The sequence below is a fragment of the Lissotriton helveticus genome, chromosome 7 (assembly GCF_964261635.1).
Source record: "Lissotriton helveticus chromosome 7, aLisHel1.1, whole genome shotgun sequence".
NCBI lineage: Eukaryota > Metazoa > Chordata > Amphibia > Caudata > Salamandridae > Lissotriton > Lissotriton helveticus.
Genome location: NC_136068.1, coordinates 1,685,558,822 through 1,685,583,276, shown reverse-complemented (window position 1 = coordinate 1,685,583,276; position 24,455 = coordinate 1,685,558,822). Strand labels below are relative to the sequence as shown.

Sequence of the window (24,455 nt, the reverse complement as noted above, 5' to 3'; positions counted from 1 at the left end):
TATAAAAAGAGGCTGTGACCTCCTGTAAAATGTTCTTGTTTCTGACTGGAATCTACCAGGGGCGTGCTGCTGCTGAGCCCAGGGGAAGGCTTGGCTCCCTGGGCCCTGCCCAGCCCCTGGATGCCCTGGAGGACTTCTTTTGGACCTTCCTACCCTCTCACCATATGAGTACCTTGAAGAGACTCTGGGGGCTGCCCGGCACATTGGGTGTGCTGGCTTTTATTTTTTATGCCCCTAGATCTCCCTGCGTTTTTCCCCCCTCTGGAAGCGCTTTATTTTAGCTTTGCAGCGCTGAGCTGCTTTCTGTCCTGAGGGAATCCCCGTTGTAGGGATTCCCCCGAATTCGCCCAGCGCGGGTGCCCACCCCGCCTATTTCGAGGTTTTAACAGCAGGAGCCTACCCTGCATTATGCCTGCATTAATATTGCTAATTACGGGTGCCCACCCCATTTCTGCTGTTATTTTTCATCTCGAGGGTGCCCACCCCTCATTTTGCACAAAGAAAAGTCACCGCCGCGGCCCTCGCGCCGCGAAACCGGAAGTCAGGCGGCCGGGCGCCTAGAACGGGGCAGGACTTCCGCTTGCTTCCAGGAAGTCCTGCCAGCTGCCAACCGGGGATTAGCTGCCCACCGCCAAGAAGGAGAGGAGAAGCCGCCGAGCCTTGCAGGCTCCACTCCGAGTCCCGGTCCCGAGATGGGGGACCGGGTGAGCAAGGGTGCTGTCGGGCGGGGTCCCAGGGATCGGGAGAGCTCCGCTACCGCCGCCCGAGGAAGAGAAAGCCTTTCCCCGCCGAAAGCCGGTAAGTTAAGACGGCTGGGGCGGGGGCAAGGCCCCACGAGTACAAGGGACCGCAGTGGTGAGCCGCCCCCACAGCAGCTTCTCTTGAGAGCCGCCGAGGTATTGCGAGGGGAGAGGCAGTGTTCGAGCAGCCCCGTTTGGCAGCGGGCCGCTCCACAGTTTTCCTCATCAGTGTCCAGAGCCAGAATGGCTCCACCGACGGCCGCCATTGTGGTTAGGGCCCTGTGGGGGCCCGGGGGCCCGTGTTACCCCAGAGCCAGTGCGCTCCAATGTATGGGGGCCTGGTTGCCTTTCAGAGCCCAAGAGAGGCTCTGTCATTTCGAGTCCCCCAAGCTGGACTCCAACGAGGGGCACATTTGTAATTCGAGCCTGAGAGGCTCCTACATTCTGGGGGCACTTTAGAGGGTAGAGCGGCCCTGGTTGGCAGCGGGCCGCTCCCCCAGAGTGGTGGCATTGTTATTTAGAGCACGAGGCTCCAGGGGGTACCTTAGTTATTTTGCAGAGCCTCCATGGCTCCAACGAGGCCCCAGTTATTGCTAGAGCCCAGATGGCTCCAACCTGTGCCGCAATCTTTGTCCTAGAGCCTTGAGGGCTCAAAGCGGTGGCAGATATATTTCTAGAGCCTAGAAGGCTCCCAGTTGGCGCAGTTTTGTTCTAAGGGCTAGGGAGAGCCCATGTCGCAGTTTTGAGTTCTCAGCTGCCCATCAAGTAGTGGGCAGCTGCACCGTTTAGGTTTTCTTTCCTAGGGACATGTCTCTGGACTCAGGAGTGAGTCGCACTCCTTCATCCCTACCTTGGCCTTCCCCAGCTGCGCAGCACTTAGTGCCAGCTGTAGCGTTTAGGCCCTGTGCTTGTCCCCAGTTGCCCAGCAAGTAGTGGGCAGCTCCTACGTTTAGGTTTTGGCACAGTGGCACAACCTGGACCCTAATGTGATATATGTGCTATGGTGATTTATGTGCTGATGCTTTTGGGTGTTAGGAAATGTACTGTGTGTAGTATGTTTTGTGCACCCTGTCTTGATACCTCTGAATGTGTTTTATGCATCATGTGTGAAGCTTCTGGCCTATACCTCTGAATGTGGTTTTATGCATCATGTGTGAAGCTTCTGGCCTATACCTCTGAATGTGTTTTTATGCATCATGTGTGAAGCTTCTGGCCTATACCTCTGAATGTGTTTTCATGCATCATGTACAAAGCTTCTGGCCTATACCTCTGAATGTGTTTTCATGCAATATGTACAAAGCTTCTGGCCTATACCTCTGAATGTGTTTTCATACTTAGGAGGTTGTTTTTCCTAGTATAGGTTCTACTAGGGAATTCATGGTTCTCTGCGTGATATTGGCCTAAAGTGTTTAGGATTGCGTAGGTGGTACTTACCTTTTACCAGTGGTTACTGGTTGTGTGCTACATTTGCTATTTGGTGCTACAGTTATTATATGTTCTATGTGCTAAGCGTTATTCCTACAAAGTGCTAAATCTACCAAGTGCTAGTTCTAAAAGTGCTTATTCCTGACATGTGGCCCTGTCCTGTGTACATAATCCCCTGTAAATTCTGCCTGTGCCAGTGGCACATTGTAAAGTTTGGGTTCCTTATCTAATGTGTTTGGTATAATACAAAGGCTATTTTTGATATAACCTTGTGTGGAGATCCTTTTGTAGGGGGCCTGGGATGTTGTTGCTGGTGGTTGCGTGCGCAAATACTTAACTTACATTGCCTCCGGGATAAACCTTACTGCTCGTGTCACGTTACCTAGAGGGTGAGCAGGGGTTATCTTTGGCGAGTAACTCCCTTGCCCTGACTAGAGTGGTGGTTTCTGCCTGGCTTTGGTGCAAGCCTTAGCCAAACGGAAATCGCCCTTTCTAACAGTGGCTTTTGGAGTATGTATCTTATTGAGATCTATAAGGGTGTAGGAATCACATATCATCCATACTTGTAGAAATTATATGTTAAGAGTGATTGGTCAGGCAAAACGGTCAGGATATACAACAAAACTGATTGTTATCGTCTGTAAAAATAAGACTGCACTTTTTCCCAAAGAAACCCTTCTTTGCAATATCAGAATGACATCAGATTGAGAAAACAAAACAATAAGAATCTTAACCCATGATTTTCAGTTTGCATGCAACTCCTGCATGCCAGTAAATAGATCGATGAGTTATGAAAGGCTTGCAGTTTATGCAGTGACAGTAACAAAATGATCTCAGTGTCAAAAGCAGTAGCCCACCAACCAATCTAAATAAAATACAAAGCTCTGATCTGCATGTGACACGATGTGCTTTGCAGCAGACACATTAACCCTCTATACTACTGTGTGAGGTCAAAACTGTGACTGGATACAACACAGAACTCACTCGGAATTGTGTTCACCACTGGAGTTACCTTAACACTATTATAATCCTCTCAAAATTGCTGGACACACAGTGACCTCTGCAGCAGGTACCTTAATCCTGTAAAATATTTAAAAATGTAGCCCCTTTTGTGACCAAATAAGTCATCTAGAGCAGATTTCCTCTCGCGTGTTTTTTTGTTGCCAGTTTCTACCCAGCGGATTGTTTTTAGAGTAAACGTATAAATTGCAGCCAGGCTCTGTTTTCCAAGCTCCGCCCCTTGTGACTACATCACCTGTCTTTTGCCACAGATGGATCCTAATGTATGTGTTTCCAAAGTGATTTATATCCAAGTCCAGGGCTGCTGGGCCAACTCCAGCCCTCTGCCGGAACCCTTCCCTCTGCCCTTCTCTCCGGTCACTGCCCTGCCTCGGTTAGCGTGGTGTCGACCATGCACTTATTAGTATTATTTGAAACTTTATTAGTTACATTGAAGTGAGACGCATAGATGGGACCACGGGCGGAAGAGGAAGAGTCGAAGAAAGAGTGAAGATACAGTCGTCACTGGTCCCGTCATACATTTCAGGCGTGCCTATATAAGGAAAGGGCAGGCTCCTCCCCGGGCATTGAGCGCGCGCGGTGAGAGTGAGTTCAGACTTCAGCCATCTGCGGGTGTCATAGGTGCCATCCAGCTGCGGCTCTGCCTGCTGACAAGTCCCCTGCTGCCGCTCTGACCTCCTGCGACGCCCAGCCCGCCCTTCACCCATATTATTTCGCTCATTTCCCCACAAGTACTAGTCGGAGCGGAGGCCCGAGAGGAGCAGTGTGGGCTCTCAGAGCCACGGGCGTGCAGAGCAGCGCGCCACGGGCTGGGCTCTGCTTGGTCGGGACCGCGCGCTGTACAGGAATCCGGAGCCGCTGAGAGGAGCCGCGTCCAGGCACAGGTAATGACCATCGACGCCGCAGAGCGCACCGAGGCGAATCCGAGGTCCCTCGGCCCCTCCCCGTTGTGCGGGTGGAGGGACAGGGCACTCACTGGTGCATTCCCATGGTGCCTCGATGATGGGGTTCTGTGGGGCCCTAAGCTGCCCCTCGTGGGTGGTGCGCATTGGGGTGCACCCACTGCTTCTTGTTGGCGCAGTGTTACAGGTGGCCGCTCTGCTCTTATGTCCGTGTGCTGCTGTTGGAGCTGTGCTCTTCAGCACCTCTTCCCTCACCTGTGATCGCTCGGTCAGCTGTGAAATGTAGGGTGCCGCTCACAGACGACCCTACCTTCCACAGACCTCGACTGACTCCAGTTTCGATGACAAAGAACCAAGGCCAGCGCCTAGAGGTGACTCGCCTCACGGGAGAGCTCGAGGCAGAAGCCTGGCGCAAGAACCTCGAACCCAAATCGAGGCAAGCGTTCACGGAAGCGAAGAAACCGGCTGCGACGTTTTCTGCAGCATAGTAATGGATTTGATGCATACTGTGTCATCTTCTGCATAATCTGCGGATTTAAAAAAACAAAACAATTTTTCTAGTTCAAACAAGTAAAAAAGACAGTGACGTATTGCAGCAGTGGAAGACCCTCCGCAAACGTTAACAGCTCACCTTTCTTTTATTAATTGATGCATTGGGTGTGAAATCGCTACTGCTGAAGGGAAACCTTTGCCCAGACAGAATTATCTTGTTAAAAAGTCAAAATGAGTGACAGTATCACCAAATGTGTCACGTATGCCCCATAATTTGGCTGATGATGCAACATAATTTAATTGATCCTCCTCCACAATTTGGTCCTCCCCTGCCACATAGTTTCAAAAGCACTGCCTATAATATTGCTGCATCTGTAAAAAACCTAAAACCTGAGGCGACATAGGGTACACATGAACTCTGACTTACCTTTTACTTTGCTCATGGCATTGTCCTCAGGCCAGGGGGGAGAAAGGTTTCTCAGTGCATGGTTAAAAACTCTCACTTTTACACATCTTAATTCAAGGATACAATCTGGTGTGCTGAGGTGAAACGGTTTTTGAATATGTTTTTTTGAATTTTGAAGAGACCCCAAAAGTGATGTTTGTTGCTGTCACGAATTGTCAGGGGTTGGCTTGTGTACGGGCACTTAGAGCCAGAGCCGACCGTGGCTGGACCCCCTGTTCATTTGCTGGCTCGCTCACCTCCTGCTGTGCGTTACAGCAGAGGTGGTTCTTAAGTGTCTGTGCGATGTGCACGGCGCTGACGTCACTATGTGGCAGATTGCTACATTTCCCGTCCGAGAAGGTCCAGTGCGTGCTTTTTCCAATTAAACCTCAATTTCGTTGGTTCTAGGCTTCCACACACTGCCCCTTCTCAATGTAAAGTGCTCCAGGGAGACTTCTTTGGTGGGTGGGGGAGTGCAGGTTGTGGCGGCTGGTAACACTGTGGTTAAGACATTGTGGGTCATATGTATATGGAAATGGCGCTGCGCGGTGCTGCAGCAAATTCTGCAGTCTTGCACTGCGTCATTTCCAAAACACAGGGATGCACCGAATTTACAAGAATACGGCCCAACCCTGTGTTTTCCCTAGAGCTGGCGCTAAAAATACCTGCTAAGTGCCAATAGAGACACCCTTGCACCATAGTGCAAAGGTTCCTGCGATGCAGGGATAATTGTTTATATGCAGAAAGGTGTCCCTTCCTGCCCATAAATAACCAATAATGGTGATAGACCTTCCTGCACAAAAACAATCATTAACCACTTCCATGCTACCTCGCTGGTGCTGCCGTCGGCCAGTGGCCGACGCGGCCTGCCCGTTTTGCGGAAGTGCCGCACTTCCGCAAAATCGCGGGCGCATGGGAGGGGTTAAAGGTGTTTTGCGCCTGGAGGTCAATGTCGCTAAGTTGAATGTCGGTTAGGAACCTCTTTGGAAGCAATGCTGTAATAATCTGATACGGTTGAGATTGTAAGCATGTACTCTTGAGTATCCTGTCAACTGTATTTTTCCACAAAAAAGACTAACTTATACCAAAGCCCATTCGATCAAAAACATACATTGTCAATGTTTCGAACCAGTGCAAATTAGGAAACTGGCCGTTCCACGGGCTAACTTGTTCCAGCCCCAGTGCCCAAGGCCAACAACATGGCGACTAAAGAGCTATGCAGAAACTGATTAACAAAGCACAACTGAATTGGTTGTGAAGTTGTGGCAGTAGCAGCAGGGTGTCAGAGAACACAGGTGGTGGCAGGCAACCATGTCCCTTTCTTAACACCCTGCGTGGTGTGTGGCCACATTTCGCAAAAATTAAGAATGTCTCAGCTGCCACAGGTCAATGCAACATCCGTGCAGTGTATTATTTACCCAAGCTGACATTCTCTAAGCACAGCCCCCTCTCTCATGATGGCGCTCGGAGTGTTGAGGGCGCTAAGTAAGTCTGCTGTGATGGAAGCATAGTGGCCCCGTGTGTCAACGTTTCGAACCAGTACAAATTGGGAGACTGGTTTATGTTACTCCTCAACCTGAGTTGTGTAAACTTCAAAATGTGATGTGAGGCAGTAGTCTTTCGATACACCAACTGATTGGGGGAAATTGAAAGAAAATGGCAATAGAGCCTTTTTTATTAGTGCATAGGGAGCCCTCCATCATGAAAATTACATTTGTCTCAAGCTGCAAACATCGGGGAAGATTTATGAAGGCCTTGCGCCGCCGGTGCGTCACTTTTCCCATGTTAAAAATGACGCACCGGCGGCGCAAGGCCTTCATAAATCTGCCCCATCCTTTTTTGAAGGAGATGCTTTTCGAGCCCCATAAAAGCCGATTAGACTGCGTGACTTTGTTTAGCTGTACGTCAGACCTTGCCGTCTCTTCACAGCACGTGCCTCTTTCAGATGTTAGTCGTTCATTAGAGTTCGGAAGCGGATTGCTTAATGTGCAAAGCCTACTCTAGTTAATGTACTCGCTTAACAAAATGGCATCCCAAGTTGACAAACAGAACATGCCTGTCCTGGGGTAGCATTCCGCAAAGAAGTTGACATCACACCGAAGGTGCTAGTAGACACTCTGCAGCTCCCTTTCAAATAAAAAGCTCCGTCATTATTGTGCCTTAAATAACGTTTATTAATTTCCATTGGAGTGTTCTTCTGGCTAGTATTTGAAACTCCTCCTTACAACGAAATAGTGGTTGTGCCCCCTTATGAGAAAGCGCCATCCCCCTTAAATGTGCATTCATAGGTGCATACACATGTACTTGTCTTTTCCTTTCTATGTATAATCTTCCATTTCAGTTGCATTGTTAACAGAAGTTAGCTCACTCAATGCTGTTTTCTTTATTCTGCAGATTCAAAAAGGTGACCTTAAACCCTAGTAAGCTGCATTTCAGTGATAGTTTCCGTCCTATTGTATTTACTAGGAAGATGGCATAGAGAGTTACGGCACGTGTTGCAGAAATTATTAGGTATCCAACAATGTGTAGTGGATATTACACAAAAAACTAGGGGTCGAAATACTGTAACTCAAGGAAATGCAACACCTTAATTAAACTCCACAACATACCACTCCATAACTCACAATGCCATTCCACATAATTACACTGACAATTACACTCCTCATAATTTCAGTACACTCAATACCACATAACTATTATCCACACATTTCCACTGTACACTAATCCACTTCACACAACACAATTCCAGCACACACACTTCCTCAACGAACCATTCCACTCTACACCACATTCCACTACATTCCAAGCCAAAACACTTAGGCAACAGACGTTGCTGTCTACAACACCAATATCTCTAACTCCCGCAAATGCGAGACCTATCACATTGTAAATGCTTGTTTTTTTTTTAGCCATCTGATTCTCTAAGAGCTGCTACTTTTATTTTGCCGCTTGTGCCTTTTCCTGTCCCAGTCAGACCCTGCCCGTCCACTTAGATTTGAGTCTGGCGTGAGTCTGAGGAGGGCAGCGTCCAGCTCAACATGCAGATGTACAGAGGAGCATTGCAGTTTGAGAGGCAGATTTATAAAAAGCAATAAAATGTCTCTTTTCTAAATGGGCACGCGCCACAAGAGATGTTTTTTGTTAGCCAATAGTACTTATTTATAGAGCTCGAAATGATAAAAGGTTGCGAGGACCTGCCCGGATTTTAATCTGTGACCTGGGATCGAACAAAGACGCTCCCAGTGCCCCCTCTCTGCGTTTGAACTTGGCTCAAGGGCATTGGAGCGCTGCACATAGTGACACTGAGCTGATGCAATCTGCTTGAGATCACATGGTTGCGTGGGTGGAGCCGGAGGAGCTGTGATTTTGACCAGTGTTTCTTGCATGCATGAATTAACCCCTCTCTTCAGCTCCTTCCCGCTGCTCTGCAAACGGTGCCCGAGTGCCGCCGTAGTCTGGGCACAGTCGTCCAATAAGGATGTTCCCCTCGTAGTGCGCAGAATAATTCTTATCCAGAATGGCAGGCCCTGCCCCTCTCCCTATGAAGACTCTGAAAAATGTTGGAGTTTCAATAAAGCTCGCCCATAGCTGAGGATTTCGTTCTATGCAAAAGGAAACATTTTAAATGGTTAACATTAATGGCTGTTTTACAGCGCTAAGAAACGGCGGAATTTTTGATGCGCTATATAAAATAACTTATTGTGCAGGTGAGGCACGTTTTATTGTCTAAAGTTTGCTTAGGGATCTACCTGTAAATGTCGGCGCTTACACAGCACAAAATACATCTAGGTTGGAAGCAACAAGCGCTGTACATATGGAGGGAGAGGAGGCGATTCTGTTAATCCAGTGGGATTCAGCTATTTACATTACACTTGAGACAAACATTTCTATAAAAATAAAATGTGTCTTGGATTTAACACCACGTTGTATGATGCTGTTACGCGGCCGGATCTTTGATGACGTCATTTGTATTGTTTCTTATTATATTGTCATTCTTTTATTTAACAAAAAAAGGCAAAATGAAATGTGTCTTGGAGCGCAGTGTTCGGTGTTTTATGGAGTGTTGGTGCTGCGATTATTTTACAACCAGTACCCTCGCTGCTGGACTACACATCCAGCGACAGCCCTGGTTTATTAGGTCCATACATTTCTGCTGCGCCCTCTGTTGACGGGGTGGGGTGGCGGATTTACGGACGATGAAACGAGACAGAACTAATTTGGCGTGTGGAACTCTTAATGCAAACGTCTTCAGTACATATGCAGCCTATCAGGAGTCTAGTCACAAAACATAATTTTGGTACGTGATACTTTCCTACACCACGATTCTTAGTAGTTGCGACTTGTGTTGCTCATGGTATACCCACGTTTACAGAGGATATTTATAAACTAGGCAACGCTTAGTTACATTAAAAAGAGGTTGTGCTCGTTTTCTCGTCGTGGTATATGTAGCGCCCCACAGTCCAGAGTGTAGTGTCCTGCTGGACACGTTCTAGTGTTCTGCCTGTTTGCACCTCGCACCATACACCCACCCATCACAGGCGTCACCAGCCAGGTGACCCTGCAAAGAAAAGGGGCCGGGCGCATGTGCCCAGGGCCAGTTCCAGTACCCTTCTCAATGTATCTGTGCTGTTACTCATCCAGCATGCGGGCCTACCACCCACGACACCACACACTGCACTGCTGTGCAGTGTGTTGTGCAGTTCAAAATGAACCTGTTATTGCTCAGTGAGGTAGCAGTAGTCGCTAACACCTACAGCCAGGACAGCCTGTCCATGCAGGTTAATTAGGAGGTTGCCTGTTGTGCCAGCCAAATCTGAAGAAAAAACTTAAACTGAAACAAAAATAAATGTAAAAAAACATAAGGTCATGGAATTAAGGCACCGGTTGTTGGGTTGAAACCCAGTCTAGGGGCAAACTAATCTGTAGTGATATTAAGGTGTTGAACAAGTTCCCAAACTGGCAAAGCCAACTTGGCATGCCATCGTTCTAAAGTGGTAAATTGAGAAGCATAGGCCTAGTTGTGGCAAGCCTAGGAAGCAAGTTTTAAAAATTGTGTAGTTTGACAATAGTAAATTAAAGATTTGCTGGGGCCGCATTTAAGGACAGGTGAGCGATGGCATAGCTAAATCTCTGAATTATCCAGTAAATACACAGTGTATATGTGTTTTTGACAGATACATGAAACATATTAACATGGCTTCACTGGATTACATAATCTACTAAAACCTTGAAAAAGCTGCTGGTGCAAACGAAACATGTGTCGGCTGATGAATTGGAATTACCTGCACCAACAAAGTCTTAAGGAGAAGAGATTTTGAAACATATGGTTTCCAACATATGAGTTCCTTCCTTCGACTCATGGAACCTTCCTGCTTAAACTATTAGCTTCTTCGGTAAACCCAAATTCTTGTACTTTAACAAAAATTGGCGGTGTGATCTGCTCAGGAACGCTTCAGGATGAGTCTATAGTATAAAAGATGCCATATACAAATCTGATATCCAGATTTGCAGCACATACGACTAGGAAAAATCCCATTAAAAAAATCCTGCTGAACACAACTTCTTATGTGATCCCATCAGGCTGTTTGTAACCGGTAAAAAGCTTTTTGACATAAACCATCCCTATTTTGCGACAAGGTAAGCTGATTCCGATTCACAAAATAAGGTTTAAGAGTCTCTATTACGAAGGGGAGTGTTTTGGACATCCCTTCCTAATAGCGAGTTGCACTGGTATGTAGGAATGTGACTGGGAATGCGTAAACGGGAAAGGTTCCCCAAGGGACTACTTCCCTTTTGTGAATGTGGGTGAAAACATTTCTAATAGCACGCAGTGGTCCCACAGACCACTGCCTACTCTTAAAAAATGAAAACTTTTCATTTTTGTAATGCAGCCCGCTTTCCTTTAAGAAAAATGGGCTGCATTACAAATGAAATGCTGCTCTATTAAAAAAGCAATCACAGACATGGTGGTCTGCTGACCCCAGCAGGCCACCATCCCTGTGATTGTAGCCATTCCCAATGGGTCGCAAATTGCGACCTGCCTCGTGAATATTGAGGAGGCATGTCCGTTTGCAACCCACTGGGAATCAATAAATGTGTCTGTACATTTGATTTTGCGAATCTCTAATTACGATCCACAAAAACTCGCAATTAGACTCGCAAATTTCAAATGGTCATACACCTGGCCCTTCATTGTTTATTGGAATACAAGTCATTTCTAAATACATTTCTGAAATGTGAAATTTGACGAGGTTTCCAATTATTTATAAAGAACAGATGTGATGTTACAGCATTGTAGATCAAAAATGTACAGCGGCTCAGCCGAATATGGTCAATGAACTTAATACTTCCGTATGGAAATGGCTTGTATTGCAATAAACAATTACATAACTGTAATCACAGAAGAAGTTGTGTTAAGCAACGATTATTTTTTGATTCTGGATACCAGGTTGGTACATTTGGCGTGCTCATTGGAAAGCGCCATATGAAAACCTATTTGTGTATAATTGGCATTATCTTTCTGTGGTTCTCGATTTTATTCTTCGTATACAATTTTTTGTATTTTAATTGTATTGATGTAGCACTACTACCCCTGACGAGGCATTGAATACTCGCATGGGTCGAGATTTTAGCGCCTCCATTTGCCTTTTAAGACATTGCTTTATCTGTACGTAGGCAGTACGCACAGTCCCACACCAAGGTATGGAGGGATTTCTAAAGAACCGCGAACATCCCAAGGAGACCTTTAGTGACCCTGTGATGAAACACTTCCGGTCGCGCCGAGGCAGTAGATCCGGCCTCACTGCTGACGCCACTTCACGCACTCCCACGCCCGCCAAAGAAATCTTATCTCACTTCCCAACTCAACTATGTTTATTTGCGAACCCGGAAAGATGCAATACTGAGTCAGTCAATTTTTTTTTTTTTTAGCATTGCAGGCGCAATCTCAAAATATAAATCTATATTCATTGTGTATTAGGAACGGTATTTATACGTGCTAATATCGCTCTGTTTTGTTATCTATCCTCCTGAGATATATAAAACCTTAAAGTGTTAAACAAACATAAACGTGCAACATGCAAAAACAACTAAAAAGTCCTACACAGTTATAAAAAAAAATACCTTAAGAGACACACCACTTATGCCATTTTTTATATTTTTTATATTCTACTTTTATGCACGTAGGAATTGTTTCCTGTTTTTTTCTTTCTATATTTTTTTCTTGTGCTCTTTTGATACTATTGGGGTAGACATTATGATGTTATATTATGTTGTTTTGGGGTATTTTTATGATTTCTGTCATTTTTAGCTCGAAGCCTACCGGACAGTGCAGCTGTCTCATTTGCTAAAGACATCCTGCGAACATTTAGAAACCTGACCGACCTAGGAATGCATTCCGGCCATTGCTTACCATTGGTTTTGTGGCTTGTATCTCAAATTTTCTGGCTTTCTATCTGCTGGCATTATTTGCTTTAGGCTGGCCAGCTTGAGTTTGTCCCTTCCATTGGTCAAAACTTGTTTACTGTATTTTTCCACAAACTCGCTTTCTGTAAACAGGTCTTTAAATCTTGTTCTTCTCCTGTCACATCTGCTAAGCATTCTAAGATAGAGGCCAAATGTCAAGCTCTCTCTTCCGAGGGAGCTTGGTGTTTACTTTTCTTTCTCTGACTTCAAAGTGAGAGAATTTGTGTGACAATCTTGCAGAGTATTCATGAAAGAGAAGGTGCAGGATGTTTTTTTTGTAGCACAAAACAAGAACTGGGCTGATGTTTTCAGAATATATCAGAACTAGTGAAAACAAAGCAATTTTGTTTGTCATTCTGAAGTGTGATGGAAACAAATATTTGAATACGATAAAAAAATATCAATACACTATGTTATGACATTTCCACAACATATTGTTTGTGCAGCAAAACCATATTGCGGTGCAAATGTAATGAACATTTCAAATAAAAAATGTGTTTCTCTAATGGCAGTGCTCTGCCACACCATTCACAGTCCACAGTAGCCCACTCACCTCTATACCACGCCATTCCATTCTGTGAATCTCCAGTCCAATCTACTACGTGCTACTCCACTCTATGCCTCTCCACTCTAAGACACTCTGCGACATGCCTCACCACATCACTTAACTCCACCCACTCAAATCTACGCCACTCACTCCACGACACATGTCACTCCACTCCTCTCCACTTCACACCATTTGCCCCACTCCACTTTAGCCCACTCCAGTCTACCTCACTCCACTCCAGTGCACCTCACACCACTCCACTTTGCTACAATCTACCTCATTCTACTCCATTCCAATCTACCCCACTCCACCCAATCTAACCCACCCTACTCCAACCTACCCCACTCCACTCCAGTATACCCACCCCACTCCAATCTAGCCCACTCTAACCCAATCTACCCCACTCTAGTCTAACTCTGTCCATTCCACTATGATCCATTCTACCCCACTCCAATCTACCCAATTCCAGTCCATTCAATCTATTCCTCTCCACTACAACATATAACACTCCACTCAATTTACCCAATCAACCCCCACTATAATCTACCTCACTCCACCCCACTCTACTGCACTCCACTCAAACCTACCCCAGTCTACCCCACTCCAATCTCACCCCCTACAATCTACCCCAATCCAGCTCCAATCCCACTCACTCCAATCTACCCTACTCCACTCTTCTCCACTTCAATTTACCCCATTCCTCTCCAAATTCCCCTGCATTGTATCCAACTCCACTGTAACCTACCCCAGTCCACTCCGATCTACCCCACTCCACCAAAGTCTATCCCACTCCAATCTAACACAATCTATCCTACTCGCTGCACACTACAACACTTCACTCCACTTTACCCAATCTACCCCACTTAACTTCATCCAATCTACCCCACTCAAATTTACCCCACCCCACTGAATTCTAGCCATCTCAATTTCCCCCTCCCAAATATGCTCCAGACCAATCTACCTGACTCCAATCTACTGCTATCAACTCCATTCTACTCCAATCTACCCCATTCCACCCCACTGCATTTTGCTCCACCCCGCTCTACCCACACCAATCCACTCCACTCTAATCTAATCCCACTCCATTCCCATTTACCCAACTTTAATCCACCCAATTAACCCCATTCCAGTCCACCCAAATCTACCCCACTATACTCACTTGATTCTACCCCACTCCACTCTTCCGCAATATATCTCACTCCACTCCAAGCTATCCAACTCTACTCCAATCTACCCCACTCCACTCTACCCTACTCCAGTCTAACTACTCCCGCCCACCCAATCTAACCCATTCCACTCTACCCCAATCTACCAAACTCCATTCCACTCTACCCAATCTACCCCACTCCACTACACTCCAGTCTACCACATGCCACCCAAATCTACCCCTCAGACTAATCTAACCCACTCCCCACTAATCCACCCTACTCCAATCTACCCTACCCCACTCGACCCCAAATTACTTTACTCCCAATTAACCCCATCCAGTCGGTCTCACTCCAATTTACCTCACTCTACTTCATTCAAATCTGTCCTACCCTGATACCCATCCTGAATTTCCAATCTATCCTACCATAATCTACCCAACTAATCCCACTCTGATCTACCCATTACACTCTACACCACTCCACCCTAATCTACCCAATTCTATTCCAATCTACTCCTCTGCTCCCCATCTACCCCACTCCAATCTAGCCCAATCCACTGCACTCCACTCTTCCCCAGTCTACCCCACTCCAATCTACCCCAATATTTCCCACTCCATGCTACTCCGATCTACCCCACTTCAATCTATCCCCCTCCAGTCTACCCCACTCCACTCCAATCTACCCCAATTCACTCCGATCTACTCCAATCTACTCAACTTTACCCTAGTCTACCCCAATCTCGCACTCCAATCTCCCCCACTATACTCCACTCCAATCTACTCCACTCTACCCCACCCCATCCTGATCTACACCAATCTACCACACTCCACAAAATACCCCACTTCACTTTACTCCAATCTACCCTACCATAATCCAACCAATATATTCAACTCCAATCTACCCCACTCCACTCTACACAACTCCACCATAATCTACTCAATTCCATTCCAATCTACTCCTGTCCACTCCCGTCTACCCCACTCCAATCTACCCCAATCCACTGCACTCCACTCTTCCCAAGTCTACCCCACTATACTCCTATCTTCCCCAATATATCCCACTCCCCGATCTACCCCACTTCAATCTTCCCCCCTCCATTCGACCCCACTCCACTCCAATCTACTCCACTCGTCTACCCCACTCCACCCCAATCTACTCCACTTTACCCCAAACCAATCTACCCTACCTCCCCACTCTAAACTTTCACAATATACTCTACTCCAATCTACTCCACTCTACCCCACCCCATCCTGATCTACCCCAAACCACTCCAATCAATCCCACTCCCCAATATTCCCCACTCCGCTCTACCCCAAGTTTCCCCACTGCAAACTACCCAAATCTACCCCACACCATTCCATTCTACCCTACTATAATCCGCCCAGTCTAACCCACTTTACTCCCATCTACCCGACTCCACTCCAGTCTATCACACTCCACTCTACCCCAATCTTTTCGACCCCAATCTACACCACTCCAATATACCTTTCTTCACCCCACACTACCCGACTTCAATCTACCCTACTCCATCTAACCTAAATCTAGCCCAATCATCCCCACTCCATTCTACGCCAATCTACCCACCTCTACTCAAGCTCAATCTACCCCAACCTACTCAATTCCACACTACCCCATCCAATCCCACTCCATGCCACTAACTTTTAGCCATGCTGAGCAGTAGCCGGACTGGTGTGCATAATGGATAAACACATTGCCAAAGCCAATAGCTCTCTCAGAGGGAAGACCTATTGGATTTGCCAAAGCTTGTATTCTTTTATATTCTGATGGCAGTGCTATCTAACTATTTAGCCAGAAAATACTGAGCCAACTTTACCAGTGAATCTGCCCCTAACAGGCATGTTTTGCTGTCTGCTTGGTTTTGGTGTGGCTCTTTTCTTGCAAAGCTTTGGCTGGGGTCTGGGCATCTGCTCCAGGCATCAGGTTCGACCCCCACCTGAAGAAACCACTGATTACCTTTCAGTGATCTGTTTTCTCTTCTGCTGCCCATATTGCTCTGCCTTACTGTGAGGGATGGACTCCGTATTCATTCAGGTTCAAAGTTGGTCAGTCTGGTTAGGAATATCACAGTGCTGTGGTCTAACAGCACCAATGATCACTGCTGTGAGAAATATCACATTGCTGTGGTCAAACTGCACAGACTGGCCACTACTGTGAGAACTCAACATGCTGATTGTAATATCGCAGCACTTTTGTCTTACAGCACTGATGTGTCACTGCTGTGAGACCTCACCACGCAGACTGTAATGACAGTGGTGTGCTTCAACAGCACCAATGGCCACTGCTGTAATATCACAGTGCTGTGGTCGAAAAGCAATTACTGCCCACTACTGTGAGAACTCACGGGAAACAACCTTTACACCGCAACTTTTACAACGCACTACCATTACAACAAAACTTTTACAACGCAACATCCATTACAACACATGCATTTACAACGCAGTCATTACAACGCATGACACTACAACGCACACCACCACAACGCATGCCACGCAGTCATTACAACGCATACCATTACAACGCATAGCTTTACAACACATAGTACCCTTACACTATCCAACACTTACCCTACTGTTGCACCCCCTGGAGTTAGAATAGTAATTTTTACCCCTACACTATCCAACACTTACCCTACTGCTGCACCCCCTGGAGTTAGAATAGTAATTTTTACCCCTACACTATCCAACACTTACCTTACATGCAATGCGTTGTAATGGTATGCGTTGTAAATGTAGTATGCGTTGTAGTGGAATGCGTTGTAAAGGTAGTTTCAAAGAATTCGTTGTAATGGCATGCATTGTAATGGTGTGCGTTATAATGGATGTTGCGGTGTAAAAAATGCGTTGTAAAGGTAGGCGTTGTAAAAGTATGCGTTGTAACGTCATACATCCGAACTCACCGTTCGGATTGTAATATCACAGCACTGTTCGCATACAGCACAGATGTGTCACCGGTGTGATAACTGCAGATTGTAGTATCATAGTGCTCTTGTCTTACAGAACAGATGGTTCACCGCTGTGAGATTGCATTACATTGCTGTGAGAACTCGCCATGCGGATTGTAATATCACAGTGCTGTGGTCTTACCACACTAATGGTCATCCCTGTTAAGAATATCACAGAGCTGTGGTCTTAGAGCACTGGCCGGCCACTACAGAGAGACCTCATTCTATTGCTAGGAATGTCTCAGTGCTTTGTTGTACATTACTTATTAGACAGCTGTAGAAAGCTCACATTGCGGGAGTCCTACAGTGCTGCTATGGCAGACTTTGGAGTAAGAGTATTTGTTACTAAAATCATGTACTCTGCTCTCGTTTTCTCTCTCTCTCACTCTCTCTCTCCTTCTCTCTCTTGGACTCTTTCTCTCACTTGCTCTCTCACTCAGTGTCATAAATTCCTTGAAGTAGGGTAGTCCAGTCACTTTGAATCGGAGGCCAGGATGACATTTTATGTCAACAACTCAGCTGGCAAGTCATATTTGAGAACTTACAGGAAGTGATGTCATGGCAGGAAGTGTTGTCCCATGACCTTTGATATCAATGTTATCAGTGGAAGAGTCCTGACAGGACAAGCCCTCGCATGAAAAAGTTAATTTTTTTCCATAGGACCGTAAAATTTAATTAGAGTCTAAAAAAAAGGTTTTACACCAATACGTTACAAAAATATTGAGTAACTTTAACAAATTCATGTCTTTTATACTGATGTGTGCATTATAACAGCTGAGTCTGCACCACTAAAAATAGCTCTGCATTAGAACTATGACTGCGTGACATTGTTCATAGAAAAAAAAGCAGTGACTACATCCTACTAACACAGGCAGGTTGTTAAAATGGAAAATAGCCCCATGTGCTTGTCACTTCATAATGTAATCTTATGTGTCCCTGTTTTTCTTTACCAAGCCATTTGTCATTTGCATCAAATGCACAGTTTTTTACAGAATATCAGGATGTATGTCAGAATATTGTAAGCAAAAATATTGTCTTCAGGGGTGTGAAATTTAATAAAAAATATCTACTTGTCCATAGGACAGATTGCTTCATAAACATGTCCTGCAAGAAAAATCTACTTGTCCCTTTGGTGCCATGTAGTGTGGCAGCAAATTATGGTAGTAGTCTCATTATATAAGAGCTCTGATTATGCCAGTGTTAATACTATAGTAGGGCTTAAATACTAGCAATTTCCTTATTTTGCCATCTTTCTGCAGATCTACATACTGGGACTGGAGGTAGTGGTAAGCAATAGTTCGGATTGGAATGCCCTTTTGAACCTGTGCAAACTTACTAACTTGCATGTTTAAAGATTTTCAGCAGATCTTCCCTAATCTTTTCCAATATTGAGAAAGGTTGAAATTTACTCCTGACAAGGGCAGAAGTAAAACTTCTTATAGGGTTGGGAAAAAAGTGGTTGGAGAGAAAGTGAACTTGTAAGCACTCAACAGATTTTCGCATGAGCAAACCTATAGATATACAGTTGCTCATGCTAAAATACAGTTTACAAATATTTTCTGGGAGTGCGATTTCCTGGTCTACTTATGTAAATTCTTGTGAATTCATGGAATACGTATACCTGTACTAATGGAAAGTCATATGGCATGGATAGGGTTATCTTTGGCAATTTCGCAGAAGTCTCTAAACCGCAAACTTTCTGGCCCCTCTTCTGCCCTTGACGCAAGTAATTCGCGCTAAACTTCTCCCAACAATTACCTATGGGAGTGAGGCACTTAGAGGAAGGGATGGCAAGATCCTTGACAATACAATAACAGCTGCTTACAGAATCATATTCAGCCTGCCCAAACAAACCTCACCGGCTCAAATCAGGCTAGAATTTGGCATCGAGCAACAGCTCCTAGCAAGGCAGGGAGCCTACATGATAGCCTGGGACAAAGTGAGGAAATCAAAACAGGGAACATTAAATTAATATTTGTGGAGTGAGTTAGTACAACATCCGTCCTCTGCAGCAGCCAAGTTCCTACTGGACAGCCGGACGAACACGGGACTAGAGCAGCTCTGGGATACCCCAGTAAATCATATAACTTTTAAAAAATTGGTCAAGAAATCGATCAAACAGCTATCATGGGTCCAAGACAAGGCAGCCCTCTCTAAAAGAACGCATGGCTGGATGACCCTAAACTCGTATACTACTAAGGCACCACAGAGCTACTTTGGCGAGGGATACTCCAAATCCATCAAAACGCGCTTCTTAAAGCACAGGCTGGGCCTGCTACCCTGCACTCAAAATCTCCCACGCTGGATTAAAATAAAAGCTGATCCCCCTTTGTCGGCTATGTGGCTTGGGGCAAGAGGACATGCTGCATTTGATATGCTCTTGCGAGAAATTACACGATGAACGGAAATACTTGTTGAAACACCACTTCAATCGGCAAGGAATCCGCACACGAAGGAAGGCAGTTCTGGCTTGCTTTTCTTCCCATGACTCTCGCCTGAGCTGTAGCTTCGTAAAATTTATGATGGCGGTGGAAAAAAAGATGCCTGAAATTAATCTATAACGGTCCCTGTACTATTGATCTAATATCACTTTGTCGAATGACATTACTGACTCAAAGAGCCTATGATGACATCGGGAAAGTAGAAACATTTTAGAATCATAAAGTTGAACTTTAAAAAAAAAAAAAAAACTTCACTGCTTACGAAGTTGCTGCGTGCACATTCGAACCAAGGAAATGTGAATGTTTTATTCCTTTTTATTAGAACTGTACTTTTATTATTCTTTGTTCTTAACCTATTTTTTTTATATTTTTTTGTATTGCAATGGTTTTAAGTAACTATGCAAAATAAAATTACAAAAAAAAAAGATAACATTACATATGGTATGGATACACTTTTGTGACTTTCTTTATGAACTGGACCCCTAATTTGGTCTGGCCTTAACCAAGACCTTTTGTTTTTAATAAACGTCTGTCTCTGTTTTTATCTATCTGTTAGCTGGCTTCAATGTGAGTGATAGCAATCTGCTCTTTCACAAGAAGCATATCGGCACACAAAGTAGTTTTGTTCAATGCCAGAACTACTGTGGCAATATGTGCTTTTTGAGACCAAAAAATATTTTTGTTTTTGTCTGTTTGTTACAATGGTGAGGGCCCGGCACTTCCCACAACAAAAACATTTTACAAACGCCATGTCAAAATAAGACCGCATTGACAAACCAAAAGACTGACTACCAATGTTAGACCTATTAGCTTTGCCATTGCTTGTTGATTTTCATATTTCCCATAATCTTGTTGAAACATGTTACACTGATTTTACATTATGAATATTTTTGGGAAATACTAGAATGCATCAAGACAATATACTAAATGATGCTTCAAAGACAACACTCTTAAATTCGTTTTTCACTACTTCAAGGCCTATATCTCCCATTGATTACATTGCGATTATTGTATAAAATTTTATAAGTGTAATTTCCAAATGGGAAGATATAACTGATTCAAATTTGATGTCTGTGAAATCCTAATTTGAAATCCCTAACTTATAGGGAAGTCTGATTTTAAATTACAATTCTGGAAATGCCACTTTTAGGAAGTTGGCTTTTTCTTGCTTAGCCTTTTGGTGCCTGCAGGCTGTCTCTGGTCCCGTGACTTGGCGTAGTTGGCATTTGGGTTTTGTGTATACCTCCTAGACAAAGCAAACACAAGTAGATGATGGATGGAGCGCTGACACTTTTCAGACACTCACCTCCAGTCACAGATCTGGGTTGAATCCGTCACCGTTTTTTAGCTCACTTCGCTCCCCCCAGTTCAGACCCAGTCATACACAAATCAGTCTTGACCCTGTTCCTCATGGGAATAGTCCAGCCGGAACTGTCAAGCTAGGTCTTTCCTGGACTGGAAACCAGCATCTTGGGACTGGTTTTGGAGTAACACCCCATATCAGCAGGCTTGTTGAATCCAGTAAAATCAGCCCTAGGATGCACAATCTGCAGATTTGAATAAAAAAAGAAAAATACTTGTAGCTCAATCGGTTCAAAAGTTACTAAAAATGCAGTTGCATGTGTTGCTGTGCAGTGGAAGGCTCGTTGCAAAAGTTGACTGGTCACCTTTGTGTTGCATATTGCTGTATTTAGATATTAAACTTGAACTATTGCGATACAACATTAACAAGTGTAAAAATGTAAAAAATAATACTATTAGATAATGTGCCACATTATGCTGCATAATTTGCCTTTTTTGCCACATAATTTACTAAACTCGGCTACATAATTTGGCCCTTCATTGCTGCATGATTTCCGTGACACTGGGGAATCAAGTTCAAGCCTTGATATGAGCTCAACATCCTGTGACTCTGGGCATATCACTTAATGTTCCTGTGCCTAAAATAAAAATGTATATGATCTTCTGTAATGTAACTAGTGCTCATGTGTAGGTCTCCAATTACTTTGGGTCAAGTTCCCATTATAGAAAACTGCAAAAAAAAAAAAAGATTCCTGCCCCTGCTGATAAATCACTTCTAGCCAAGAATAGAATAGAAAATGACAGGGGTTAATATTATACCAACCCAGTAGCACTCATATTATGACCTTAGAAGAAGGAAAAGCAGTTCCTTCAGAGATCCAAACCATGACCTCCAGGATGCGTGTGGACTTTGGCAGCAGATGTCTTGACTCCCTGAGCTACCTTTCATTAGGCTGTATTTAATAAAACCGCACATGCACTTTGTTTAAAAAATTGTTTATTGGAACTAGAAACGTGAAGACCACAGTCAATTTTTATTGGGTGCCCGAGTCGGACCCTGTCGACCGCAGAAACATAGGGGCCGATTAGGATGGAGGATTTTCCGCCTCCTCCGGGCCGGCGGAAGCCACCTCCGGCCCGGAGGAGGCGGAAAATCCTCTGCGGAGTCACCAAAGACCCACCGCCGCATTACGATGGCTGGTGGGTCTTGGTTTCTGTCCGCTGCTTTTCCGCCGCGGTCGGATTACAACCGCGGCGGAAAAGCTCTCATTTGGCTGGCAGTGTCTATCAGACACCGCCAGCCAAATTAGGATGTATTTGTAAACATGCTTTTCCGCGGCGGTTTTTCCGCCGTGGAAAAGCATGTGTACTTTTGATTTTGGGGGCCCGTTGCGGGCCCCCAGGGTGTAGGCGGGTGGGGGGTGCACATGGGGGGTACCTATGGTACCCCCCAGTATTTACATGCACAAAGCGGCAGGCACCGCGCGGTGCCTGCCGCTTTGTGCATGTAAATGTGAAACATGCACTTTTAACATTGCGGCGGGTGCTGCTTGAAGCAGCACCCGCCGCAATGTTAAATATCCAGGATGTGACCGCCAGGGTGGCGGTCACATCCTAATTTGCACGGAGGGACCGCCGCAGCACATGCGGATGGTCCCTCCACCTCTGGGATGGCGGACGGACGCAAGTCCGTCCGCCATCCTAATCGGCCCCTTAGTGTCTTCTATACCCCTGGTGGTGCAGACAAAAATCTAAGACATTTAAAACTGCTAGAGACCGAGATGAAATCAGCTAGGTTAAGAGATGGTGCTGCAGAACTTTTGTGGTCTGAGTGTAAAAAGCAGGCAGGAAATGCGCTGGCTGGAAAGGTGTCGAGTTTGAGGACCTTGGGCCAGATGTAGGTAATTCTATTTTACCGACTCATAAATACCGAATTGTACCGATTCGGTATTTATGAATCGTGAAATAGAAGGAGGGAGATGTAGGTAAATTTGTTAATTGAATTACCGAATCTGTAAAAATCGTATTTACCGAATCGGTAAATACCGATTCGGTAATGCCCATTGATTCCTATGGGCCTTGAAGCCCATAGGAAACAATGGGCATTACCGAATCGGTATTTACCGATTCGGTAAATACCGATTCCAGCAAGGGTGCAGGGGGTGTCACTTTGACACCCTCTAGCACCCCAAATACAGGCATGTGTGCCATGTGGCACACAGACATGCCCTAAGGGCATGTCTGTCTGTCACATGGCATAGGTGTGCATGCACACATGTGCATGCACACCTGGATTCGGTATTTTACTACCCAATTGGATTTGGTGGTAAAATACCGAATCTGAAAGGCCTTTGGGACTCAGAAGAGTCCCACCTACATCTGGAAGTTACCGAATCGGTAAAAATACCGATTCGGTATTTTACCGATTCGGTAAATTTACCGATTTGGTAAAATTGGCCCCCTACATACCAAAAACCCATTTACCGGTCGGTAACGGCCGAAATTGGCCGTTACCGGTCGGTAAATGGCCACCTACATCTGGCCCCTTATCTGCAATCAAGTTCAGTTCCTGGTTATAATTCTGTGTTTCAGAAGCCAGTAAAATAACGAAATAACTGGAAAAATATGGTTTGGGTAATACTAGATCATAGATAGGTTTTTAATTGTATTCCACATACGATTGACCTATGCCTTGCTTTTGGGCACCCTAACCATTGTTGGAGGCAAGGTTGGCTCAACATTTTCAGCTAGGGCGGCACCAGTGTCCGCATGTGTGCTCATGCAAATCATGAAATGGGTGGGCAGATGGAGGCATATAGCAAAGACATTTTGGTGTTATTTTCTAAAACAAAAAATCCTAATGGTGTACCCGAATGTACCCATTTTCATGCTGAGCAAATGGACTCATTCTTTCCTCTTTCCTTCTGCACTGCACACCCATACGCTAGGCCCTGTGTCGAACCCACCATGGTTGTTTGCAGTAGGGGTGGTTGTAGGGCTTGTCTTTCCGGGGACCCTCCCAATTTTGCCAGCTTCCAAATTCATGCAGATTAATTGAGCAGCGCCAAAGTTATAAGTGAGTGAACCTCTCATTGTCATTCCATTTGTCTTTGCCCCTTCCCCGACAGATCTGCTCGAAACCTGATAGTAAGCAAAAACTTGCTGAATGTCTGCCAAGTATTATATGAATTCTTCAAACACTACATACTTTATTACCAGATGAACACTTCACCTACCACACGCCCACGTCGGCACAGGGACTGGATGAGAGGGCTAATCATAGCCTATCCCCACAAAACATGGGTAGCACCGGATGCCTCTTGGTGTCTGGTGGGAGACAATCACAGGGTACGACACAATCTAGATACATGGCGAGGGGCACCTGGTGCAATACTGAGTCACAGTCCTATGAGCATGTACTCGAAACTCTGCTGCACCCCACGCTGCTGACTTATCAACTGACCCCACCAATCCACTGATGATGCACAAATGTTTGCCTGGTTAACAATCTCTCTTCAGCTGCCTCTGACTGAGCGATACTAACAACTAGCATCATATCATAACAAG

General features: G+C 45.2%; 1 protein-coding gene across 1 annotated transcript in view; it reads left to right on the top strand.

Moving 5' to 3' along the window:
* The first annotated feature begins 3,770 nt into the window (after window positions 1-3,770).
* The window catches only part of LOC144770662 (uncharacterized), a 93,103-nt gene continuing 72,418 nt past the window's right edge, over window positions 3,771-24,455 (top strand). The window contains exon 1 of the mRNA XM_078655374.1: window positions 3,771-4,069. The gene's annotated coding sequence lies outside the window, so the exon portion shown is untranslated. The remainder of the gene's footprint in view (window positions 4,070-24,455) is intronic.